Source organism: Chamaea fasciata, unplaced genomic scaffold, assembly GCF_029207755.1.
Source record: "Chamaea fasciata isolate MVZ Bird 193981 ecotype frontalis unplaced genomic scaffold, bChaFas1.0.hap1 SCAF_15, whole genome shotgun sequence".
Lineage (NCBI taxonomy): Eukaryota > Metazoa > Chordata > Aves > Passeriformes > Sylviidae > Chamaea > Chamaea fasciata.
The window spans coordinates 7642056-7649730 of record NW_027094100.1 but is presented as its reverse complement, the minus strand read 5'-3'; the positions used below and the strand labels follow the sequence as shown (position 1 = coordinate 7649730).

General features: G+C 43.9%; 1 long non-coding RNA gene across 1 annotated transcript; it reads right to left on the bottom strand.

Moving 5' to 3' along the window:
• Window positions 1-1280: 1280 nt before the first annotated feature.
• On the bottom strand, window positions 1281-5773 carry LOC136297282 (uncharacterized). The gene is made up of 4 exons (XR_010723123.1): window positions 5646-5773; window positions 2707-4713; window positions 2003-2198; window positions 1281-1471 (listed from the first exon to the last, which is right to left on the bottom strand). It is a non-coding gene; the product is annotated as an uncharacterized lncRNA (long non-coding RNA).
• Between the last annotated feature and the right edge of the window lie 1902 nt (window positions 5774-7675).

The window sequence follows — 7675 nt, the reverse complement described above, 5'->3', positions numbered from 1 at the left end:
AATGTTATTTTGTCATTGTTAAGTGTCATTTGTCATAGATGAATGACACTTCTGATTTCTTAAAATGTTCCACATGTGAGAGACCTTGGTTTCCCCCTAATTAGCAATTTCTTTTCTGATATTTAGAAATAAAGGACATACTACACTCTGAAATTTCAGGATTAGCTGGAGGTCACATCCAGCATGACTGTAAACCTCCTGAATCATGGAAGAGGTGAGAAAACCGTGGACAGTGTTGAATCATTTTTGTCAGAGAAAGATGATTTTATAGACTTTTATAATAGAACACAAGACCTTGGAAATTATTTCTGTTTGAGAAAATGACAGGGAAAAACAAAGCAGCAAACCAAAGTGCCCCAGAGCTGATGGCTCATCCCCAGAGCAGCATGTACGATGTCCTTCAGCTGACAGCAGTTTCATTATCAGCCAGGCACGCTGCATTTGCTCCAAGGTGCCTAAAACACACCAGACTGACAGCCCTTCACTTGCTTTATTGGGCCTGTTAGCGAGAGGAGCAGGGAATCAATTAGCACACAGGCTAATTAAGTTGTGTGCAACAGTGTGGACAAACATCCCAAAGCGACTCTCAGCCCGCTGTGGATGCTGGACCAGCAGCCCATCACCCCGAGGCTGCAGGAGCTTTAAGGGAGAAGTCAGAGACAAACAAGGACAAATTTGGGCAAATTGTGTGAGATGCTGCTCCGTGGTGCAGATAGATCCATTAAATCCAGCCTATCCCATAGAGGAGGGATTTGCTGTGGGGCAGCTCTACCCATGGCCAGCTGCCAGGACTCATATTCCCTCCCCAACCCATCTTCATGTTTTTTGTGAATCTCTTCTCATCCTCACATTCTTTAAGGGTCTTCCCTGGTGTGAAAAACCTATTTGGACTTGGGGGAGAGAGTTTTCTAGTTGAATCTTATCAGTAAACCTCCTTTTACAGGCAGCAAATTACCGTCCAGCATAAAAAATATGGAAACCCAGGAGGAAACAGAAGGTAGAAAATCCTGGAAAATAACCACCCACTTGGCCAGACTGAAAACAGCAGATTGCTTTGTAAGCTTATCCAGACCATGTGCAAGTATCCAAGATTTTTCCCTTTTAACTACAAAGTAATCAATACCTACCCACTTGTGAACTTTAGTGAAAATAATGAACTGGCACATATTTATAGCAAAAGTCACGGCACATTAGGTATTCCAAAGGACTTATGTAAGCGTCACTTTCTTTAATACAGCTTTAGAGAAAATGCTCTAAGAAGCTTTATCAGCATAAAACATATTTTGAATTTAATGGAAATTAGTAATTGGCATGGCAAAGTCAAAGCCATCTGAGTGGGATGACTTAACCCTGTTGGACAGTATTTTTCACTAACTATAATGGTTAATCTGCCAGTTGAGAGAGGAAAAGTCTCTTCTATTGTCAAATGCAGTGAAACAAAGGAGGAAATTTCTGCAGCTGATGGGGACTTCTGGAAATAAATGGAGTATGGTAAGTTCCATGGAATAAGGTGCATTCTTCAAAATAAATCCAATTAACCTTAAATTGAGGAAACTGAGTCATAGCAATGTCCCTGTGACTAAAGGAAGAACTGGGGTTTAGTTTGGCCTCAGCCTCTGTCTCCAGGGCAGGTATTTAATTCTGACCAGGCTGGAGGATGTTGTGTGAATTTCCCATTGAATTTCCCATGAGAAATATTTCTCTGCTCTGAAATATTTGCACCTTTTTCACACCCATTCAATGGTCTACTCAAAAATACATTTTATATGCAAATGGAAGAGCCTAAGGCTTGGATTTTCTTTCAGGAGTTGATAGCAGAGTCCAAGGTAGTCCTGTGTTGTTACACATTTCTGAATTTGATCAATTAAATGTATGAATTAAACATATATTTACATAGGGAGAAACCTGACAAGGCTTCGTAGAGTTTAACTTATCCCCTGAAATTTGTTGAGCTTTGTCTCTTACCCTGCCATTCTTGCAAAGAACACCCAACCCCACTTACCACAGTAGATGAATTTAGAAGAAAGCCCCTCTCTCTCGGGTCTCAGGATAATTTTGTCATTTGGGGTAGTTAAGGACACCTCAGACTTGGGATGCATCCTTCTGTAGCTATAAGCCATCTGCTGGCAATCATTCCTCCACAAATTCACTTCCCTGCTATCATCAAATATATCCTTATTAACTGGAAATGATGCTCCCTGCAAAACAAACAACCAAACAAAAAAAAACAACCAATTTTTTTTTTTCTTAAAACCAACAACATACCCTCAAACTCTCTCTTACAAAGACAAACCAGTCTTATCTATCCTGAATTCAGCCAACCTGCTGGGCTGGGCTGACTACAGCCTCCTCCTGCCCAATCCTTCTTGCTGACTCCTGTTGCTCCCTTAAACTGCAGTGGTGTTATAAAGCTTTCTTGGAGCTATTTAAAAAGATCATTTTGGATTACAAGACTTTGCCTGAATTCTTCTCTACTCTAGCACTTATCACTTGCTGAATTTTTGGATTCTTCATTAGAAGCAGCAGCCATATCAAAGCAAGAGTGGTTACCAAGGATGGTCGGGTTCCAAATGAAAGCCCAAATCCCACAGGAGTTAGAACAGTGAAGATATGTAGCCTAGTAAAATCTAAGATCTAATGAAATCTCCAGCATCCCTATGCCACTAAAATGAATCACTTCCCTTCAACAAAATGAAACTGCCATACCTCCAAGGTTTTCTTGTAGTGCACTCAGCCAACTGTAATTTCTATTTTACATATATATAATTTGCTTTTGTTACAAAACCCTGAGCAACATATTGTCCACCTGTCACTGTCTTCCAGAACCTCCAGCACTGAACTGATCATGCAACTATTTCATGGAAATAGTCCTTCTACTCCACCATGAACTCCTTGGGGCAAGAAGTGATTTTTTCCCTCTTTTTGTGTGTTGTGCCTGACACAGCAGGGGCCAGATTCACATTAAGCAGCACATAATAGGATCTAAAGTGTAATGAGTGATAACAAGCAGAGTGGTAAATGATGTCATTTAGTAGATACTATCCCCCTGGTTCCCTGTTGGCAGTTTTTTTATTGAACAGGCTTTTCTTCACAGTTTCTTACTGATCTAAAAGTCTGTCTCTATCACTGTGCTTGTCTGGGTCTCTGTTTATTGCTTTCCTGCTGCAGCTCCTCTTTTCCTGTCCCTCGTTCTCAGCCTGCTTCAGGGAACTGGAGACTCTTTTCCTGTGTATCTTTTCCTTTTCCTTTCTTCTCTTTCTTTTCCTTTCTTTTCCAGTTTCACTTCCCAGCTGGTTAAGCAATATGGACAGTGAAGTGCTTCTGAAGACCACGGTGGGACTGCTACCGCAGAGAAGCAGATTTGCCCCTAAACCAGAGAAGATCTTCACAATCAAACACTTCAGAACATGCAGCAGGAGCTAATACAAGGCTGCTCAGTAAATTTCTATTAATCATCTTGCTCTCATCCCATCTGCCACCTCTCTGCTTTGGTCTGGCTCACCCAGCTCCCAGTTTTGTGCAGAAGAGCAAATTGAAACCAATCTCTCGGCACAACCTGTAGCATCTGCTGTTCCACATTGGGATCCCAGCACAGGCTGCTCAGTCCCAGCCTCACCTCTCTTGTTTGTATCACAGCTCCCATTAGACCAAATGAAGAACATGTTAATTAATGTGTACCTGAACTTGGGAGTTTCACATGCATTGTTAGAAATAATCAAAATAGCTCTCCTCTGCGTGGAAACACCTTTTGACTATGTCTTCTCATTGTTTGCAGGGCAGCAAAGCCAGGAGCCCCAGCTCACCCTGGGAACTCATCTTTGCAGGTCAGAAGCACGTGAGAGATGCAGGTGAAGAAATGGAGGGGTGGGAAAGCAAAACAGGGAAAGACGGGCAAAATTCCATGGCTTATACCATGTGTTCCTTTGAATAACACTTATAGGAGTATGGATTTCATTAATAACACTTTTTAAAAGCTAGTGAAATTTAAACAGAAGTAAATAATCCAAGCAGTGTGTTTACCTCCATCAATCTTTCCTGGTTTTTTATAACAGAATTTCTCAACAGTTCATAAGCTTCAAAGAAGATGCTTTTTAAATCATAACCATGATGATTCATGTATCACAGGTACTGAGGCCGAGGTGTTTCCTGCCACAGCAGCCAGTGCAGGAGGCCAGGGCAGGAGGAGGCAGCACTGCAGCCAGGCAGTTCCAATCACAGTCTGATGAAAAGGGTGAAGTCCCAACAGCCCCAAGCTGCCCTTTGATACCTCAGCCAGCTGTTTCCTGAGTTTTGCCCATGTGTTTCCCCCTGAGGAATACCTTGTCCTGCATGGCCTCTCTCTGCATTGGCCATTCATGGATTTCAGCAGGCAGTGGTGCACAGCAGATCTCTAAACAAGACAAGATTGTCCTTCTTGTACCAAAATCAACTCAGTGAAATGATGAGCCCGGGTAAACTAATGGAAAACCTATTATCCACCAGCCCACTTCTGCTTTCTTTTGGAGGATGGTACCTCAGGCACTCACTGATTTGACATTCATTACTTTCTGTGGAGCCCAGCTGCGTTGGCTCTACCCTTCATTTCTTTTCTTCACAGCGCAAATCATCCTGATGCCCGCACAGGTCTGATACAAAGCAGCCATTTCTTCCTGCTCTGCTCAGCCTGGTGCTTCTGCTGAAGATAATTCATGTGCCTACTGTTCTCATCCATGCCTGCAAAGGGGGAAGGCTGGGCTGTGTTTAATAAAAAATGTCTTACAGTGTTTACTGACCAAAGAGTTGTTCGACAGATGCTCCATTCTTAGCCACGCTTAAATTATTCCCTAAGCAAACAATACAAACTGCACACTTCATCTTACCCGACACAAAAGTAAACAGAACACGCAAAATATACGGTTCTGGTTTAAGTTCCCATATAAAGAACACTGATTTCTACTTTGCTTAAATATTTTCTGCATAATGTTTGCTCGGTAGTTTTTTTCTTTTACTGGCTACAACAAATTAAATGTCAAAACCTGTTTATTTTATGAATTTTTAAGACTAATAGTGAGTCTCTTATTTCAGCTTAAATAATGTTGTTGATGAGATACCTCTTGATGGATTGTATAAATAAAGCCAGATACAGAGATTAAAAAAACAAGAGCTATTTTTTTCCCCCCATATTTCTTAGTTTACCAAAGAGGCAAGTGAATAAAGAGAACAGCTCCATTTCCCCTAGAACTTCACAGGTGTTTGGGTCTCCTGTAGAGGTAAGAAAAGACACTACCTGCAAGATCACTGCAGGTGTGCTTTGGGGCCCTTCCCACCACATCCCACTCAGAGGGGATGGAGTGGGATGGGGTGAGGCTGGAGCTGGGATGTCCCAGGGCGCTGGGATGTCCCAGGGCGCTGGGACCAGCCTCCTCCATCTCCCAGTATGGCCCAGGCTCTGAGGGCCCCTGGGAAACCAGGCTGGGAGCCACTGAGGCCAGTCCAGAGCACAGAGCTCCTGCTCCTTGCAGCCTGGGCCATCCCCTGGTGGGCTCTGCCCATGCTCAGACAGTCCAGCCCTCAGCCCAGCCCCACAGGTCATTCCTGCACACACTGCCATGAAGACGGATAAAAATCACCCTGACCTTTGGAATATGGAGCTATTTCAGACGTACCAGACACCACATCTCATCTGGAGTGAAAATGTCCAAGGAAGGATCTGACCCATCATGGCTCTTTATGCTGGGCTCCCTCTGGACTCTCCAGGGCTGCCACATAGCTTGGAATAAGATCCTGGCTGAAGTTTTCAGATGCACTTAGTATAAATATTTCCCACTAATTAAACAATTTGCTCACGAGCTGTAAATGGATTAAGCCTTGCAAAGACCTATTGTATCTCTAAAGCCACCTTATGTTAATTCACAAACTAATTATACCAATTTATTTCACACAAGAAGGCAGAGGGAGTAAGAATCAATTTAGAAACACCCTGGCACTGTCAGCAGCTTGCTATAATTTTCACTGCAAAGGCAGATGTTGGGCTGTTCTTGGCTTTCTTGCAGCTAAAAACCAAAGCAATGTGTAACACAGGTTTCCAAAGCCCCAGAGCTGCCATCCACCTGCTGCCAGCAGCTCCTGCCAATTGCCATGTGCTTGGGGCCCACCTGGGATGAATTTTTGTATTAAGACTTTTGTAACAGGGTCAGAGACCAGCTCCTGCCTTGCTTTCACCACTGATAGACTCAAAAATGTCAGCAGCAAGGAGTGGAGGGGTTGACAGGGCCCAGTGTGTGTGAAAGTCACACTGCAGCAGGGCTTCCCCTGGGGACGTGTCAACACTGACTTTTTGGATCTGTCTCACCATGTCACTTCCCACCAAATACATATAAAGAGAAGTCAAACAAAAGCATACAACATCAGGGAACTAATGGGTCTGATTCATGGGGATGTTTCTCCAGATTCCAGTAATTCTACCCAAAACTCTGCTTCAGAAATGCAGAAAAACTGAACACAGAGAGCAACAGTAGGAGCAGAGCAATTTCTGTGAGTAGAGATGCAGGAGCAGTGATGCAGCCCTTGAGGGAAATGAAGGATGCAGGTGGAAAGACAAGAAAGGAGATTGCCTCAGTTTATCAGTTAGTAATGCAATGAACAGATTAACAAAACGGGGAGGGCCTGGGGGTAAAGAAATGATGTCCTGGCTGCTGCTGAGCTCTGCTGCTCCTGCTGGGATCAAGTGGCAGCCACAGTGGGTCGTGCAGGGGTGCTGGGTGATCAGCAAGGTCACAGCTGGGTGATGGGAGAAGGGACGTTCTCAAGGAGGGATCAAATGTGCAGCTCTTCAGATAACTGGGGTGTTCCTCTGGCTCTTGGTGAGGGCGGACCAGTGACAGACCCTTTTGTTTATGCTTTCAGTCTGAGGATGGAAGAGCGTTTTTGGACACTGAAGGGGCAGGAGGGGTGGCACTGACAGCTTCCCAAGGAAGACAGACACAACACAAAACAACTGTTTCTCACATCAAAGAATTGTTAGACTCCACCATCTTATTGTACCAGTGTGTATTCCCAAAGCAGGTGGAGAAATATTGGTCTGATTTCTCTCCATAGCCGGGGGAGTGCTTGTCCAGCCTTGGCAGCAGGGATGAGCCAGCTGGGCACTGAGGAGTTCCTTCTGTTTGCCCAAGGCTGCTTGGCAAATGCCACCTCTGCAAAGCTTGCAGGGCTGGATCCTGACACTCCCAGGAACAGCCTGCCCAAGTGGCCATCTCCAAATGAGATGTAGGTCAGAGGAGTGTTAAAGAACACAGAAGTGTAGAACGGTTTAGGTTGGAAGGGATCTTATAGATCATCCTGTTCCAAACCCCTGCCATGGGCAGGGACACCTCCCACCAGACCGATTTGAGCAAAAATGGTAACAAAGCTGATGGGATCACTGTAAAATGGCTTCTTCATTTCATCAACTCTTACCAAAGTTTATTACTTATGCAGCAGCAATGCTGAGAGGGAGAGAACATCTCCTGGAGCTTCCTTTCACTAAGAAATTCCAAACTCAAGAGAAAAGACCTGTAACTGAGACAAAGATGTTTTACTTCAGTTCTTTCTGTATGCATGTAGGTTACTGAGTTTTTTTCTCAGTGAAATACAATAGATCACTCAGCTCAGGATCTCTTTACAGTCTTCTGGAATTAGTTGCGATAACAAGTGA